Source organism: Sturnira hondurensis, unplaced genomic scaffold (assembly GCF_014824575.4).
Source record: "Sturnira hondurensis isolate 20B ecotype Veracruz unplaced genomic scaffold, ASM1482457v3 Scaffold0024152, whole genome shotgun sequence".
NCBI lineage: Eukaryota > Metazoa > Chordata > Mammalia > Chiroptera > Phyllostomidae > Sturnira > Sturnira hondurensis.
Genome location: NW_028096783.1, coordinates 6,275,380 through 6,294,372, shown reverse-complemented (window position 1 = coordinate 6,294,372; position 18,993 = coordinate 6,275,380). Strand labels below are relative to the sequence as shown.

The window sequence follows — 18,993 nt, the reverse complement described above, 5'->3', positions numbered from 1 at the left end:
TTGAGCTCACACCCGCTGCAGGGTCAGGGAGAGTGTTCCATGAAACACAGGGCCTGTTGAGTGGTCGGTCGCATCAGAGATGGAACAGGTGGAATGGAATTTTCCAGATGCTAATGACGCTTTCAACAAGCCCCATTATTGGTCTTCTTCGTAGTCATTAAAATGCTTTGGTGAGGAACCTATCAGGGTCCACTTCTGCAGTCGATGTGGAAGAAACTGTCAAAGCAGACCCACGCTCCCCTGGGAGAGGCCCCAGATTCAGTGTGTACCTTATCAGTCCCTGGAAGTGTTAGCGTGGGTGTGGGGTTTGGGGACCCAGAGTCACGGCTTTGCCTTAGGCCGGCTGTATGACACTGGACAGGTTACTCTCCCTTTCTTCACCTCAGTTTCTCCATCCACTCAAAAGGATTCAGGCTACTAGCAATGCAATCTTCTCCTGTGGATTTGGTAAAAATCTAGAGTGATGAGTCACTTCAAGTTTCTTGAAGAAAGGCGTTAATTAGGTACAGACATTTGACGAGCTATTGGGTGGCTCATTACACAGTTATGCTGATTGTCGATCGTAAATCATGCAACATTTCCATTTCTGAGCCTTGTTGGGACTTTCTACTAAAGAGAGAGCACTCTTCTCTCTTTATTATCAGGGGTGGGTTAGCGATCTCAGTCAACCCAATTTACAAAATGTAAATTTGTGTTCACACCATGTCCTGTAGGAATGGTGTGTGCTTTGTGGTGCTTCTTAGCTGGGAAAGGTGACACCGAAAGTTTACGAAGACTGGCAGTAAGATGCTGGAGTGTTTTGAAAAGTGTTGGGGCCATGGCAGAATGGTTCTGTGAAAGTCATGTGCAATTTGAAGTGCAAAATCTGGGCTTACACTTATTTATGAGCTCTGTGATCTTGAGCCAGAAATTGTCTCTAATCTTCTCCTTTCCTGGAAATTTTATTCCTAAACTAAAAGTGGTAATGATAATAATAATACTGTTTTCTCTTTGCTTTCCTATAAGAATCAAAACAAGTGCGGATCTGAAAGCACTTTGTAACTGCGAGGGGCTGTGTGAGTGCTAGTTATTATTAGCTTGGTTGTTATTCTCCACCAGGCTGATGCTTGACACCAACCGATAATAAGTATTGCTTAAATTGAAGCCATCGGGTCGCGTGATTTCAAAGACTTAGTTGTATTTGCTTAAATTCGTCAGTTAGTTACTCACTCCCATCTCTCTGCCCTTATAGACACGGTCCCCTACAAAGGCACCGGTGCAGACCGCACATCACATATTCCTCTTTCCCCTCCCTCATATCCGGCCATTGTTCTGCTCGTGAAACTCCCACCCCAATCAATGTGGGTTTTACGTAAAAACCGATGGCAGGATATGAGTGCAGCTTCAGGAATTCCAGGCTTGTTCTACTGATAAAGAGAGTTGTGTCAATGTGAAAACACCAGAGAAACAATATTCTCCTGCCCAACCTTTTCTGCTCGTTTTTTTTTTTTAGGTTTGTCTTTGCCTTTGAAGAGCCAAGAGCCACCAAGAATACAAAACACCTATCTTTCAGGACATTCCTTGTTAATACGTTTTTTTTTTTAATGTTATTTATCTTTAGAGCAGAAGGGAAGGAGAGAGGGAGAGAAATATCAATGTATGGTTGCCTCTGGTGTGTCCCCTGCTGGGAACTCGCCTGCAACCCAGGCATGTGCCCTGACTGGAATTGAACCGTGATCATCTGGTTCACAGGCCTGCGCTCAATCCACTGAGCTACACAGGCCGGGGCCCTGTTAATAAAATTTTAAATGCCCATCTGGCTACTGGCTACCCACTCTCACTCACCTGTGCTACCTCCCGTTATGGCCTCAGTGTTCTTGTGATCATGGGTTTAGGGAATACAGGGCCAGGCCTGAAGTTAGGTGTTCCAGAGATTTCAGTCCTTCTATATGCTCTGCATCACCATTCTCTTAAAGAAATAAGAGTTTTCCTGCCAACAGGGAGGGTAGACCTGGACTCTTCTGATCAGGGGATATGAATTTGGGTTGTGATGGTCTGTATGTCACAGTTCAGCTGACCTAAGTGTGGGTGAAAGAACAGCAGGATGAGAGAAGTAATTTGCCTTGAAGATGGTCCTCTGCTAGCATTGAAGTCAGGGATAACAGTGGTTTTTCCCCTGTGTCACAAGACAAGACAATTTCAGTCCTTATTCTCAACAGGCACCGTCGCTAATTTAGGGAATGTTGCATCTCTGTTTTTCGTGCTACACCACACAACCAGACACGGTGATGTGCCCAGAATGAAGTGAAGGGTCATTTGCTCATATTCTACCCACATGAAGTAGCTAACTAATGAAGAGAGAGAAAGGAAAATGAAGTGAACCCTTTCCATTTTAAAGTGCTTATCCAGGCCTTTAAGATGGAGATTCAGAGCTTCTCCTTACATCTTTTCTACTGAATGCATTGAATTGTGTATCAAGGTTTTATTTCCAGCCAACAGACTTGAGATTTCAAAGCCTGTGGGTCTGGACCTTGAGTGGCTCAGACACTAACCTGTCACTCTTTAGGAACTACAATCCAGCTAAAGCCAACCCTGATGCTTCTTCCCCCACAAAAACAAATGACAGCCAAGATCCTGATGCAGTGTGGAAGGAGCATTCAGTGCTTGCCACACTAGAAACATAAAGCGTAGACAAAGAGACTAGAGAGCATCTCAAATATGTATTTCAAATCAGTAAGGACATCTTACACAACAGAAGAAATGCAGCCTTGCAGGAAACTCATTTGTCTGGCGATGGTATGTCTTTGTGAGGTCGGATTGTGTAAAGGTTCTGGACAAATTCATCATCCCATCATCTTACCTGTGCCCTATGCCTTGCCTAAGCATTTGCATACTTGGGAATAGCTAATGTAACACTTTCTAATATTATTCAATCAACTCTCAATTTCTGCTTTTGAACTTGATTTGGGTAGAAGGGAACAATATCTTTCTAGGCTGTAAAGATTCCAACATCTCTCTTTTGAAAGTATTGATTTATCAGAAGAGAAGCTCCACCAGAAAGATGACTCCTACACAAGTTTTAGGGCAAGAGCTTTGGTGCCCTTCATCGGTACTTCTCAACGTGCTGAACCTTATTTTAAGGAAAAGGAAAATGCAGAATTAAGAAGGCTCTTTTTATCAGGACTGCCCAATAGAACTGTCTGAAAAGATGGAAATGTCCCATTCTGCATGATAGCCACAAGCCTAGCCAGCCATTCAAGTGGCTACTGAGCACTTGGAATGTGGCTAGTGCAAAGAGGAACTAAATTTTAACTTTAATTTAATTTTACTTAATCTAAATTTAAATAGTCATATGTGGCTAGTGGCTACCCTATCGGGCAGTGCGAGTCTATATAATTCAGGTTAAAAATTGTTTGAAGTCTGAGTTCAGTCAGAAGGCTGTATTTATATGGATTATTTTTATCTGAGTCAGCAATGCATTGTCCACGTGGAGAACTGACACTGTCCTTCACTCTTGACCAACACGGGGTGAAACGGATGAAGAGCACACGCCCAGCATCACCAGCGTGCTCTCAGTGCTGGCCTGGAGCTCGGGCTAAGCTCACCATCTAGTCTCCTGGCTTCAGTTGGATGCTTGCCTTTAAGAACATAATGCTAGCTGCTCCCATCTGTAAAATGGAGCATTTGGAATTTATCATCGAGATATTCACAAACTATGATTAAGTTTGTACTGGGCTTGTCAAAAAAAAATGTATGAGCTTTCTCTGTATACCTTTTCATTGGAAAATGACCTCAGCCAAAGAGAATCCTGTACAATACGGTGATTTCTGTTCCTTCATCTATAAAGCATTGGCTTTGCATTAAAATATTTTAAAGGTTATTTCAATTCTGATGCTTTGTGCTGTGAGAAATATATGATCTCCTGTTATGTAGCTCTCTGTCCTATTGAGAGATAGTTGGCTTTTCTCATTCCCAGATCCCTATAATTCATTATAGGAAGATTTTCCCTTAAGTATAAATGTGAGCAAAGCAACTTCATTTAACTAGCGAGTGTGGTGGCCTTTGAATCCCAGTTTCCCTCCAGTGAGTGTCCCCAGTGAGTGTGCTTTTTGACGGTACCCTCAGCTGCAAAGACCCATATGCTTGATATCTCCATGACATGATGCAATTCCTCTCTTTCCTTCATGGCCCTTACCCATGGGTAATAGAAACATGTGACGTACTGGACCCACTGTGGCTTTGGAATTACCATGAGGAATAAACTCCCCAGTCCTTCTCCAGGGGACACCTGACCTTGTCACTCAGGCCTCTCTATCTAACAGGCAGGCAGACCTATGGTGGCTTTTGCTGGGCAAGCCTTCAAACGGACATCTCTGTGAAGGTCAGTGCTATGTCCATTACTTAATGGGTGGCATGCATTTTTGAGCTGAATTGTTTAAAACCAAGATGGACAGTAGCCACAGAAAAATAAGGCCAAGGTCTCTGCAGTCTAATGATTTCGGGGGCATGGACATCATGGTCCTGCTTCTCCCTTGCACTTGCCCTCCACAAAGGGTAAAGTACAGATCAGCCCACAGACCCCAGTGAATGCCCATAGAGTCTTTAATAATCTCACCCCGATTACACACGGTCCCTCATCAGTTCAATACTGCTGCAGCCCATGCCTTTTCAGAGACGTCTCTCTGCAGATGGAAATCTTCCACCTTTGTTCTTTTCACATTGCATCTAGAAGAAGCAGAGGAAGAGTGTGTAGAATACAATTTTCTGACTATGGTAATTCAGTTACTCCTGTTCCATCATCGTGAGCACCTAAGTGTGGCTTTTTAATGCTTTTAAATGTGTTTAGTCTTTGCTGTATGCTCCTTGAGGGTAGGTACTCTACAAATTTGCCTTCGAGACTGGAGCACCTGACACATATTCATGTATTTATTGAGCACCTTTGATGTGCCGGGTGCTGGGATGTAGTAGGAAAAAAGATGGAAATTAATTTCTGCTCCCCTGTGACAGAAATTAAACTGAGGGAGAGAAACAGATATTTAGCCAGTTCATTGTAAGTACAAGTCCTGTGAAAAGGGAAGTACAGAGTGCTTCAGGAGAGTATAATATGGAGACCTAACCTAGTCTCAGAGGTCAAAGGCTTCCTTAGGGAAGTGACATTTGGGCTGAACCCTGAACAGTAAGCAGGAGCAAGCATGAAAGAGTGTAGAGCGTTGAAAAGTTTTTGCTGAATGAGTGAATGAAAGAAACGGCTGCTCCCCTCCCACATGCCTCCTCCGTGGCATGGCTAAATTAAGTCTCTGAAGCTTAGTCACTGAAACCATAGTCCCTCCAGGCATTATCTGTGGGTCCAGGCGTTATCGGTGGGTCATTTTCTTAGCCCCCTCTTCTTCAACTAAGGCAAATAAAGTGTAATAAAGAATACTGTGAGAGGACAGCTACCCTGGGGGACGTTATTGTACGTGTTTTACTGAGTTCACAGGGCACATATGCATCAGAAAGCATGCTTCTAATATGCAATGCATCCAGAACTTTCGAGGGCAAGAAGGTTCTGGAAGGCTTCCTTCCACCTTTGAAAACCCCAGCCTACACAGTCAGCTTGGTGTCCGCTTGGCGCAGTTCCTCACGGGCAGAGCAAGGCAGCGCCTTGGCAAACAGAGCTCTGGGAGCTGTGTTCCTTGGCTTTGATGTGAACAGCTATCTGTCCCTACACAGGGACCCGGGTCTCCCCACATTTCGGTTTCCTCCACGCAGAACAGGGAGATTCTGCCAATGATAACTGCACCTCGGAGTGATGTTGTAATCAAGATGGCCCTATAAGCATTTTTGCAAGATCAAAAAACAAAACAAAAACGCCTACTGAAGAGGCACGCTATCTATGTCTGGTGTTTGCTAGAATTTCAGTGAAAGCTCTGTGATCTGAGACGGTAGAGCGGTTAAGAACGGGCATGGGCTTTCAAGATCTTTTCTGGAATTACTCTGCCCTTTATTTACTTTGTGATTGCTTTAAAGCAAGGTTGGCAGGAGGCATATCAGTCATGTCAATAATAGTAAGAGTAATAATAATATTGATTACTGACCAATGAGCCATGCACGGTCTTGAACATTTAATGCCTTTAGCACTCCATTTCCACCACAGCCTATGGAGCGCATGTCCGATATTATTAGACACACTTTGCCGCTGAGAGGACCCGAGGCAGAGAATACCCAAGTCACTTGCCAGAAGTTATGCAGCTAGCAGGATCTCTCTGGTCCCAAAGACTTTACTCAGCACATATGTGAAATATTTCGAGCTTTTCAGAATAAGAGCTCGGGGTTGCTAAGTGACTAAACATATACAATTAATTATCCCTGCCCTGAAATACAAGAGTGTTAACACTAGCAGAAGTTTATTTTTGCAATTCCTTTGGCCTTCTGGAGTTCCCGCATGCCTCCACCCCTCTTCCTAACTGTATGGCTCCCCTGTTGTTGCAAAGGCAATGAAAGCGACTTTCTAACTTCTTCAAGTAGGAAACGAGTTTCGTTAAAACCAGTGAAGGCCTCAGGGAAAGACTGAAGAGCAAGGTGTCTCTCATCGGAGAGGGTTGAAACGGCTTGTGGAGAGGGAAGACCGAAGCTCGGCTATGTTTTATTACCAAGACCTTAAACAATTTTTAAGGGTCCTTTTATTACCTCCCCTCTTCCCTCCCACCCCACCTCATTTAGTTGGATGCTACAGAGAGAAAACAACGGTTTTAACTTCTTGAAGCGGAACAATGGGCTTTGCCTGTGCTACTTTTATTTCCCCACTGGGGAATCTGAGAGATGACCTGATTGAATTCCACTCGTAAAGGTCGTGCTTTGAATTCAAGGCAGAGGAAAAAGTGAAGAAAACATTTTGCAGTGATACCCATGGGTCCTGAGCACGCTGGGGCCTCCCCTGGCTGCACTGTGGTCTGCTGATAAGGATAACGAGGGTGACAAGCAGAACATTTCCAGGACAAAGGAAATTCCCGGTTTCATTGTTTAAAGGAAGCCACGGTCCACTCAGGAGAGCGTTTCAGGCATCCGCACACATCTCCCTGCTGGCAGGCAGGGGAGGCGGAGTCAGGTCCGGGTGTGGGGCGGGGAGTGAGGAGCTGCCCAGGCTTGGGAGCCAGGCTGTCCCGGATTTCTTCTGGGGAGCCCTGGCATGGTGAGAAGTTAAGAAGGGGTCGTTCCATTTAGTGACATTTGCAGGGGTCCTGAGCCAGACCGTTAGAGGTGGAAGCGCAGGGCCTGGAGAGGTCAGCGCCTGGCCGGCGCGAGGTGGTCCGCTGAGGAGTCACAGAAAAAGCAGTAGGAGATTTACAGAAGTTGATCTGGTTTGGAGTTTAAATTCTGGACCTCCTTCTCTCCCCACCCCCTTCCAGCCAAAATGTCAGAAAAGGGCCTGGTTTCCCTTTATGAGCGCAGAATAAACAGACCTTCCGCGGCAGGAGAGGGGCCCTGCCCCCCAGCCCCTAATGCCAGAGCTGGGGGTGGGGGGCCACGGGGAGAAGCAGTTATTCTCTGTCTGGTTAGTATTTGGCATTGACTTTCATTTTCTCCAGCCTCTGTGTTTCTAGAAGCCTGCCTGTAAGGGAAGTACAGGAATAAAAGAGAAGCTGATCTTGGGGGTTTTCTTGCCAGACTTCCAAGGAGGTGGACTCTTGATTTCTGATAGTTTGGGGAGACACCAGCCGTATTAAAACTGCTTTGGGGACTGGAACCCAGAGGCTGAGAGCTTAACTGTTCGCCGGTCCAAGGACTCCGCTCCCCTGATGAAACCAGAGCTCTCACTCCCGGCCCGGGAGCACCCTGAGCCGGGCATGGCGGGGTCAGCTGTGGTTAGCCTGGCCACAGGGCTCTGCATTCCTCTGGGCTCTGCTTGGTTTGAGTGGGTGTGACCACGCATTCACTCTGGAGAAAACTGAGACAAAGAGTCTAAATTGGGCAGGATCTTGAATCTAATGACTTGTTTACAGATCCCGTACTTTTTCCAGCACAGGGTGGGGGGGGGGGTGGGAAGGAAAGGGCAGGCTTGTCACTGCGGGCCTGGCACGTTGTTGTTTTTCATTCTAAGGAGGTGGGACGTTTCTGAAAGCAGCAGGGCATCTGCCTGGCAGCCAGTGGCGAAGCAGCACTCTGGGTAATTTTCCAAGGTGGGGAGGAAGCAGCGATGGCCGCGGCCTCTGCCCACTGGCGTGGCTTCCGGGGGATGGCCGGCTCTGGGGAGAATGCCCGACCCTGCCACGTGAAAGGCCCATTTCTCCCACTGCTACTTGGGCTGATGGGGAGATGACGCTCTTCCCCCTGCTCCAAGTGCGCCCCACACCAGTGTAGCCGGCAGAGAAGGTGCACCTGTGTGGGCCGAGGGAACAGTGCAGGACCTGCGCAGGGAGGGGGGAACCCCCAGAAGGCCCTCTCTAATAATAGCAAAGCAGACTCACTGGGTTTTACTATAAGGTGGCACTTATTTAATGATTGCTAAGTGTAAGAAATTTCTCTCTCCTACCCCCAAAGAAGAGGATTGCAGGTTGGAGGACTTGTTCTCTGGATTCTGGCAGTTCTAGAGCTCAGAGGTGCTGCTTCCAGGCAGGGAGGCCCCGAGGCCTTCCCCTGAAGGGCCATGTTGGGCTGCCGGAGGAGGCGGAGGAGGCGGAGGAGCTCTGATGCATGCGTGCCCTGGGCACTTTGTAAACATCCTCTTTAGTTCCCTCACCAGCCCTCGCTCGGGGTGTGTATTCAAAGTACTATCTTAAGATGAGAAGACTGGGGTCCAGAGAGGTTAAATAATTCACTCAAGGCCACACAGCGGCTAAATCTGTCAAGGCTGCATCTCCTTTGCACCCAGGAGGCACAGGTAGACAAGGTGAGACAGCGACCCATGTGTGTCTGAGCTCCCCACACGGAAATGGGTGGCCCCAGAGGAGGTCTGTTACCGCTCCTGGACTCTTTCAGTTGGGTGTGGCTTGTGCAAAACGGGGCTTCGAGAGAATGTGCTCCAGTCCATGAGTAGAGAAGCCCAAACCGGAAGGCACTGCAAACCGTTGTTACCTCCGAGTCCTCCAGACGTTCCCATAGGAGCAGCCAGGGTGGTGCTGGGATGGTGCAGATGGGCAGGGGTGTCCTTGGGAGACTTCAAACCCTTCTGGCACTGAAACCTCATAGATAACAGTGTCCCCAGAAAACTCTATGCTTGGAAAGGAAAAGGACTCAAATGAATGACAACATCAGCTACACTAACTACCCCAGTAACCGGCATATGTGTAAAACTATAACAGGTAATATGTGCCTTCTTCTTTGTCATTAAAAACTCTGTGATGTTGGTTAACTCAGCTTAATGCTGAAAGGTAGGCAGGGCACCTGTTAGTAGCTGGACAGAGAGACACCCTGGTGCAGCAGGTGTGGGCTCTACTCCCAGCCCTGCCACCAACCGCGTGTGTGGCTGAGCCAATCTCTTCTCCTAGCCTCAGTTTCCTCATCTATAAGATGAGGGACTTGGTCTTCAAAATTTCTCACGCGGGGGGGAATTATGACGCAGAAATTACTCTTCCCCACTTTCTGAGGCTCCCCCAAAGCCAGCAATCCAAGGTGCGCCTCGGAGCCCAGCACTTCCCTTCCTCCGGCAGCCTGGCCAGAGTCTGACCTGCAGACACGAGGCCAGGTTTGTGGGGAGGAAGGGGAGGCAAGATCCCTTTCCAGTTGTTTCCTGCACCTGGGGGCAAGAACAGAGGCCTTATTTAGATGACTTCTTGTTCAGAGCTTTTGTTTTTGCTTCTTTGGTTTTCAACCTTACAGAAAGAAACTTGCCTGTCTTTCATGTACCCCCTCGTTCCTCTCTGCTGCCTGTCCCATCTCACCACCTAAACACCGGCCAGTCACTAGAAAAATCTCAGTTGATAGCAGCAGAGTGCATTACTCGTCTGCACCCCCCGCCGGAGACGGAGAGGTGGTGTGCGGTGGGAGAAGCTGCAGAGCAGCCAAGGTTGGACTCAGTGGAAAACCCAGAAGTGCAGATGTGGATGTGGGTCCAAATTGGGCCGCCAAATCTCATGAGATCAGGCTTTCTTGGACTTCCTGCTTTTGGCCTAAGCAGTATGTTCGACATAAACGAACTTTCGGTATTTTGAAACTTCCGTTTCTGATCGCAGAACCTGGAAGTGAAGGGCTGTTGTGAACATGACCACAAATTTGAGCCTGGTTCTTCTGGAGGCCAAGGGGAGCCCAGTGAGCAGGAAGCTGCAGGAGTCGCCACACCTCAGCAGTGGGCAGTGTTGGAGGGGAAAGGGCCCTGGTGCCAAGACTCAGGCGCAGAGCTCCCTTCAGAGTCTAACTCTGCCACTTCCGGCCATGTGGCTACCCTTCTAGACGCTCAGTTTCCTCATCAGTTAGATGAACAAAATATATCATTTCAGAACGTTGAAAGGGCAAACTGGTGTGTAAGGGCAAAGAGGTGTGCATGTTTGACCTCTCCCCTCCTTTCTCGCATGTGTATGATCTATGCACACATATGTGTCTACACATGCACACACATACATGTCTGCACATGTATACGAAATATATGTGTTTGTGTGTGCACATATAATTTATATATACCTGGAGTGAGTTCCCCTGGAAGGCTACAGCAGCCGATTTCTGAGAGACGGAGCATTTGGAAGTTGCTGAAATCTCCCTAATTAACTGTCAAGTGGTGCTTTACACAAAGGCAGTGAGGGCTGTGAGCACAGAAGGATGAGTGCCACGGGAGCAAGGAGATCTCTGGCGGTCTCTAGCGATGAGTGCAGCGGACACTGGATTGCACACGGAACTGGGGAAGCTGTCTTATGCTCATCACATCTGCTTTTGTTTCCAGGGCCTCTCTGGCTTTCCTGAAACACGCTTGACTAATGGCAGGCAGGAAGGCAGGCAGGGGCTGTGGGAGCGAGGTGCTGCCGGAGCACGGCGCTGCCGGAGCTCGGCGCAGCCACGGGCTGCAACCAGCTGAGCTGCCTCGGAGTGAGCAGGCGGGGAGAGAGTCTGCACAGGCAGGTTGAGTGGACCAGGTCCACCCAAAGCCCAGAGACGCAGCCCTTACAAAGCCCATACTGCGTGCTGCTAGCTTCGTTCCTTCTCCTTTTGTCTGGCTCCCATTTTCTTTACCGAATCAATGTAGTGTTTATTTTTAAGTATGTTTTAAAAAATAATGATTCCCAAAGTAATACATATCTTTGTATAAAATTTGGAAAATGCAGAAAAATGCAAAAGCACCCATCATCTCTCAACCCAGAAAATAACCAATTCATATGAGTGTAGTTCCTCCCAGATTTTTTAATGTGGTGGTATATGCCTTATTTTTATATAAAGAGAATCATGTTGTTGTGTTAACATTAAAATGTGAATATTTCCCTATATTATTAAATCTTCTACATCACCACTTCTAATGGCTATACAGTAAACTATTAACTGAGCATTAGGCGTTGGGCTTTTGAGTAGTATATATCATCTTGTTTCTCCCCATCTTCTGGGCCTAGGATGGCATTTTGCAATAGGGTTAGACTTCTCTTGTTTTTATTTTAGTAAAATATTCTTTATAGACTTTAGAACTAAACCCACATGAAATGCTGGAAAGAGGATCCTAAAGAAGTCACAGAGTCCCCGTCAAGTCATTAAGCGGCAGCACTGGGGAGGGGGCTGCCCTCAGCCCACCTGCCTGGGCTTGCCCAGGTGCAAGCCCAGCTGAGACCAATCACAGGCAAACCCAGGACCTGGTCTAACAGAACAGGACAAAGCGCTCACAACTCTGAAGGCCGTGCTACTACGAAGCCTCTTTTGCATGGGCTGTTTGACTTCATGTATGTGGACAGCATCTGCTAATGATAGCGGAGTTGCCTCTCTCCTTCCGTTGTCAGGCTCCCCGGTCACTGCACAGGGACTCCCGCATCTGGGACAGCTGCCTGCCACTCCTGCGCCCCTCACAGCAACAGGGTCAGCCAGGCTCTTGTTGGACAGGGGCCAGGCCCTCTCTGCCTTCTCTATGTGTGGCAGCGGTTGGGAAGGTAGCTTTCTGAGGGCTCTTTGTCTGGGGAGGGAGTGGACTGCTTTGCAGCAAGAACCCCTCTGGGCATCACCCACTCCTATCCCTGGCCCTGCCCCCTCCACCCAGCCAAACATTTACTTCTCCTCCAGCCCCTACTAACCTGAGCTCACTCAGCGGACCTTGAGAAGCTGAAACCTCCAGGCAGCTTGGGTAGAATCTGTCCTTCACAACTGGGTGCTGACGAGTGAGTGAGTGAGACCCTTCTGTGAGACCTACCCGCGAGACCACCAGTTATGTCAGCTCACCCCTGCATAATGCCTGTGGAGCCAGGACTGGCAAACTCTTCATTAATGCCTCCACTTGCATGGTGTCACTTAGTCATTCATTCGTTCCCCAACTATGTATCTAGTGCCTCCTATTCCAGGCACTGTGCTGAATGGTGGTAGTGATGGGACGAAGGATGAAACAGACAAGAAATCTGCTCATATGGAAGAGAGAAAGAATAAAATGGGAAGCAACTAGGGTTGAAGAGTCCGTGATGGAAATCTCAGGGGAAATGCCTGCAAAGTTATAAAACGCTCTGATACTGCACCATCTTGCATTTGCCATTGGGATGCTGTGCTTAGCCTGTCCCTGGACTCTCTTGAGCACAGTTCAGGCTCCCAGCTCTTCTAGGCGCTAAGCTACAGAGAGATGATCTCTCTGTGTGAGATCAGTTACGGGCAGGAGAGCATACCTGGCTCAAGCACACAGCCCCACAGACCCTTGTGGTCAGGGAGTTACTAAATGAACTTGAACCATTGGGGGCTGGGATCTGTTTACTCTTGGCACACCGGGATTTCCTGTTTCTAAGAAAATGGGCTTGGGTGCTCACTGCATTAACCAAACAACATGTTGACGCAAATGAATCTGAAACTTGCCAACTCCAGATTTTCTAGAAGGGCGGGTTTGGGAAGGAAGGCATTGGGGTGACTTTCCAAACCTGGAACTCCAAGCCAGGTGACCCAGGCCGGGTATTCACAGGGGCAGTTTCATCTCTACCCTTCCAGCCTAAAACCCCACTAAGGGGGGTTAGAGTTAGACTCTCTGGTCATCCCAGAGCAGGGAGAGGGTAGGGGAACATTTCCCTCTGCCCACAGTTGGCCTTAGATGTAGGTGTCCCAGGTAGCTGGGGTGGGAGGCTCTGAAAGACTTACCCCCTCCAAAGTCTCCATCGCCAGTATCCCATCTGCCCGAAATGGTCACCATGATCTCATCCTCTGAGCCCCCAGGAGCCTCATGTCAAAATGCAGAAGTCCCTCATGACTTGTCTGGAGCGACTGCATTTGTACAAGCTTAGCTCAGCAAACCTGGAGAGTTTTGATGGGGGGGGTCGGGGGAGGGGAAAGAGAGAAGGGAGAGGAGACAGCTATCTCCAGGGATGCTTTCAGAGAGGCCGGACCCAGAGAAAGAAGGCGGGGCACCACAGGAGGAGTGCAGGATGGGGCAGCTCGCACAAGGGGAGGAACAAGCTGGAGACACCAAGTCTGTGATTGTGGGCAACAAAACGCCCCACCTGGCCTGCTTACCTACAATTGGTCACACATGGGCATTCATGGGCCATAAGCAAACTCTACAGGGATCAGTCATTCAGGCCCCAGGAAAAGCAGCTCTTTCCCAGGAAAAGCAGCTCTTTCTGCTAGAAAACTTTTATAATTTCTGTCGATATTTGAACAAGGAAACTAAGTAGTGAACCTTCCACAGTAAAGTGCAAATATGTGGGTCAAAAGCATGCAAATTATGGAGGTTTCTCCCATAACAAGAACTACAGTCATTGAAATACTGCTAATTAATATTGCTTGATCAGAGCTAGTCAGAGGAGGTAAAGGTTTCTCAGGAAACCCCCAGTCTAGGGTGTGAGGCGGGGTGCCGAAGGGCAATGAGAGAACATCCCATGCACTCATTTGTTTTGTGTTCTGATTATGTATCGAGTACTGTGAACAGAGGGGTAGGAGATGGGGGGGTCTCCAAAGAATCAGGAAAAAAATATCCAAGACAACTGCATATGTCCAAAACAACAGTAGAGCAGTTAAAGAGAGCAGGGGTGGGGGAAGATTGGGCAGTGTCAGCAGGATGAGCCCAAAAAATTTCAGAAGAAAAGAAAAATTCCTAGTGTGGGAAGGCTTCCTGGAGGAGGTGTACTGTGACCCAGGAAAGTTCATCTCCATGGGTGTCTACATCCCTGGGTAGTAAAGGGCCTGAATCAATGTCTTGATGGACGTTGGAGGCCCAGGAGCAGCAATGGCTCTGGGTAACTTTATGGAACTGGTGCACAAGGATGTGTACATTTTAGAAATGGACACGGAAGAACCCATTCCTGGCACCACGTGTGTGCTGAGGCCCCGGAGATGGCCACCTGCGGAAAAGCAATGGGAAGGAGCAGGACAGGTACAGGAAGACCCTGCTTGAGATTCTAAAGAATAGATTAATGGAATCCATTTCTTCTTTCGTTAATTTTAAGTCATCAAACACTTATTGGGCACCTATTATTTCTGGGCAGTGTGCAATGAGAATATAGTCATATGTAAGATATGGTCCTCGTCTTTGATTAATTCCCCTGAAGGAAATAGGCATAAGTGAACAGCAAGTGCTTCGCAATAATGTCACCAACTGTCACAAAAGACCAACTGAAGGAACAGGTAGCTCTGGTGGAAAGGGCTTCACAGAGTATAGGTGGCAAAGGGGTAGGTTTTAAAATGACTTGAGCTGTGTGTACCCGATAGGGTGTTCTGGGGGTGTGACCATGAATAGGGGAGTGCCGTGTGAGCAAGAGTGCCCCAGGTGTGGGCTACAGAGAATTTGGGTTTTATGTTGTAGGTGGTGGGAAATCAGTACACGTTTTTATAAGAGGGTATGGCAACCAATACTTTATTCAATTCTATTAAATTAGCTTTTATAACCCTGGTCAGGTTGACTTAGTTGTTTAGAGTGTCATGCCATAAAGCAAAAGGTCATGGGCTCGATTCCTAGTCAGGGCATATACGTAGGTTGCAGGTTTGATCCCCTGTCAAGGTGCGTACAAAAGGCACCCAGTCCCTGTTTCTCGAATCCTTGTCTCTCTCTCTCCGTCTTTCTCCCCACCCCCTATACTCTCGCTTTCTCTCTAAACAATGAAAAAATGTCCTCAGGTGAGGATGAAAACAAATTTTTATAAGAAGCATTTACAGAGCACCTACTATGTGCAGAGTACTCACTGTGCTGGGTAGCCTTACAGGTCATGCAAAGAAAACATACCCTCAAGGGACCCGCAGTGAATTTGGGGAGGAGCAAGCGGTGAGGCAGGGTGAGGAGAACTGCGACCAGGAGCAATTCTGAAGTAGGAGTGACCTGGGTTTACTGTTCTGGGAGAGGCACCAACAAAGTTTGATGGAGGCCAAGCTGCCTGCACTTGTCCTTGCCCTTCAGGTCAGAGTAGGCCTGACTTGGAGGCCCAGTCATTTCTCATTTCCTTTCCTGGGTGCTGTCACCACAATCTTCCCTCCTGCCACCAGCCCACAGAGAACTGTGAGGTTCAAGTTGGAATGCCAGCATTCAGATGACAGATAAACGCCACCAGAAAGAGCTTGACAGCCAGCCCTTCGGACCGGCCTCTGTGCTAGGCCCAGACTCTGGGCTGGGCCTCTAGGTGTTCTCTTGGTTTAGATAAAAACTATAATTAGCTGCCACAAATGGCAGTGAGGGCGGAGGGAGGCCTGAATGTGGAGTTTTTTCTGGATTCGTTTATTTCTGTCTCCTCCTCTTGCCTCAAGTCTGTGTTCAGCTAAATATCTATGTCTGCATCTGGAAAGTGGCCTACTCGACAGGCCTGCCCATGCGTGTCTCTCCTCCTTCTCCCTCCCCTGACCCCAGCACAGATGTGTTGGTATGTCCATACATGTGCACACCTTCAGCAGTACATGGGAAGCGGGTGGGTCCCCTTCAGATCATAACGGAAAGTCTAGACCATGCACAACTCACCTGTGACCACAGGTGGCCGGGGACTCTGGGTGACAGCGTGCAAGTGCCCACAGACCCCAGAGGTGTTCGGGGCCTGTCACTCACGGAAGCCTGTCGGAGAAGGCAGAGCCAGGACCAGGCTGCCACCCAAGCCTCGTGAACGTAACACAGGATTTACAGAAAGACATCTTGTCTTCCCTTTCTTTATTCTCTCTTGCTCTCTTTCTGACTGAGTTGCCTCAGGGCTGGTGGTTTCAAAACTAGCAGCTGCAGACTTATGAAGGAAAAAACCCAAACCACAGAAACCCGTCTTGTGAAAGCCGTGTGTGCCACTCTGAACGTGTAGGCCATGAGGGAGGACGACCTGTTAATGTGCGAGGAGGGCAGAACATGGAGCGGGAGGCCCCCGGCTAGGTCTTCGTAGTGGAGAGGAACAGGGCACAGGGGAGTAGGGGACAGGGCAGGACGGGAATCTGGGAGGAAGGAGGAGTCCTAGCTGCCCAGGGACACCTGGTAGGAATGGCTCTTTCATCAGCTGAGCGGTTTGACACAGTCTGGCTTCCCAAATGCAAATCAGACCAGCTGTGATCACCACACCACTGACACCTTCTCCCAGAAGGCCAAGGTCCAGCCTTCACTCTAAGTCCACGTGGAGGCTTGTGAAGCACCAAGTAACATGTGTAACTGTGTTCCAACTCCTGTCTCAGCTCCGCCCTCCCCAGCCGACACCTACTTCTTCTCACCCAGGTGGTCACACCCATCACAGCCCCACAATTAAACAGAAAGATAGGTCCCCAAACCCAGCCCCCCACTCCTACTCCATTGCTATTGTCAACCTCCAATTCAATCTCAGGGAGCAGGGTGTAGGAAGGACAGGTTGGGGAATCCTAAAACCTCTTGGAGAGACTCAAGTCCTTGTCTGGCCTAAGACTGGAAAAGGAAGTTACACGGAAGGTTAAGGCCGGACAGGAGAGTTCCTTGAGTGACAGTAACTGGCCCAGGCACTTTCTCCTGACCACTTACCCAAGCCCCACACCGGCATCATCTTTGGCTGGAACAAAGAGGGTACTTGGGTCAGCAGGCCAGATGGTTGCGAGAATGCCCCTGCTGTGGATGGGGAGAGCCATGGACACAGACAAGGGGAGCCCACCCGGGAGGCCCCTGTGGACCACCACACTCAGGGCCAGGCACGGGGGGAGAGCAGCAGGAGAGAACACAGTCTAGCTTAACGAAGGAGACCCATACAAACTTCGGTTACGAAAACAAGGCAAAAGAAATCTAGTGTAAGTGTGAATGTGAGTATTTGAGGTGAAGCGATCAAAACTGGGTGGGGTTAATGAGAGAAAGCTTCAAGGAGGAAGTTCTGAGTAGAGGTTGAAGGAGGGGAGGGACAACGGCTGGGGTAGAGGGAACAGGAAGTGTGTTCTGTTGGGGGCAGGGTGGCCCTGACTGTATGCTGGCCCTGGAGGTTGTGGCAGACTTAAAGCTCCTACCTAAAGTTCACATCACTCGGGCATATTTTCAAGGGAAAAACAACATTTGTTATTAGCAGTAGAGGCATGTCGTGTGGTGGAAAGAGCACAGACTTTGGAAGGAGTGCACTTTGGAATCAGACAGTTCGGAGTTCAAATCTTTGCTCAGCCATTTACAAGCTAGGTTACCTCCCTAGCCTCACCTCGGGGAACTATAAAATGAGGAAATTATTTCGTGAGGCTAGGGTAAGAATGAAATTAGATGAGACAAAGTGCTTAATTTTATAACTGGCAAATAGTAGCTTCTACATTAATAGTGGCTAGTATTATATAAGTTATAGCCTATAGCTTAGAAAAGCAGCCACAGAAAACTAACTGCCTTAAGTCCCCCGGGGAAAGAGTGCAAGGAACTAGGATGTCTGGATGCCATGCTCAGCAGGTCAGTCCCTGTTTCCAATCTTCCCATATAATGAAGTCAGCCATGAATTGGGTAAATCCGAGTGTTAGCTCTATAGCAGTGGCTGTAAAGAGGGCTGATGTGTCACCTTCAGAAGGTGGCTTACTGCAGCCTGAGGCCTCAGAGCATGGATCTGCCTCATTTGATTGAGCAGCAGGTGCATCCAACCACATGGGCTGACAAAGGTTTTACTACCAGCACTCCACAGTCCTGTGACGTGTAGCTATCTCCACGGTATGAAAATGTCTACCGGGGCTGACTTCGAGCTACCAATGGGATGTCAGGAATGTGGAGCTGGGCAGAGATGCGTGCAGTCAGCTCTCACAAACCTAGATGGACACCTTGCAGCACACCGGCAAGCCTGGGGCCCCTGTCCCAAGGGCTGGCCATGGCCAGCTCAGAGCAGAACGGGGGCCGTCTTCCATGCCTGGCCTAGTTTTGCTTCCTTTGTTTGTTAAGTGGAGGGGAGGGAAGAGCAGCATTCCTGGGCTCTGTCCTACACTGGGCAGAAGTAGAGATTCCCTCCCATGACCCACTTCCCCTCAGGGCAGTTCCCTACTGACTGGCCAGTTCATCTTCTTCACAAGCTGAAACAAAACAAAACAAGGCGGGGGTCTCTCTAGTGGGCCTTGAGCAGACTAGCTCTGCCGGAAGGGAAATCAGGAGGTGCAGCCCCAAGCCTGCCACACTCACTCCACGGAGCTGATGCTGCCCGGCCACACCCTGCAGGTGGAGGGGGCTGTGGTTGGGCCTGGTGCACACTGGAGGTGACGAGGCAGTGCACTTCCAGTTTCTCTTTAGGTGGCAGCAGGGTCTGTCTTCCTCCTTCTTGACTTACCTGGCAGGGGCTGAAAATATCCTGGGAATGATCTGTGTCCCCCTGTGTCCCCTACCTGAGGAGGGCACTGAGGCCAAACCCCTCAGCTGTCGTCAGATCTGGGACTGAACCTCCCTTTCTCGCCTGATTCTGGGTGATCCCTGTAGGCTGACATGTCTCTACTTCTCTCACATTGTTTCCCTTACGACTGCCCTGGCCCCATGGGCTCCCTCAGGCAAGCTCTTCCTCCTGTTTCTTGGGTATCCCACCAGCCCCC

At 48.8% G+C, this 18,993-nt stretch overlaps 1 protein-coding gene across 2 annotated transcripts in view; it reads left to right on the top strand.

The window, feature by feature from the left end:
• FLI1 (Fli-1 proto-oncogene, ETS transcription factor) overlaps window positions 1-18,993 on the top strand; it is a 114,149-nt gene that overhangs the window by 14,876 nt on the left and 80,280 nt on the right. The gene's annotated exons all lie outside the window — the stretch shown is intronic.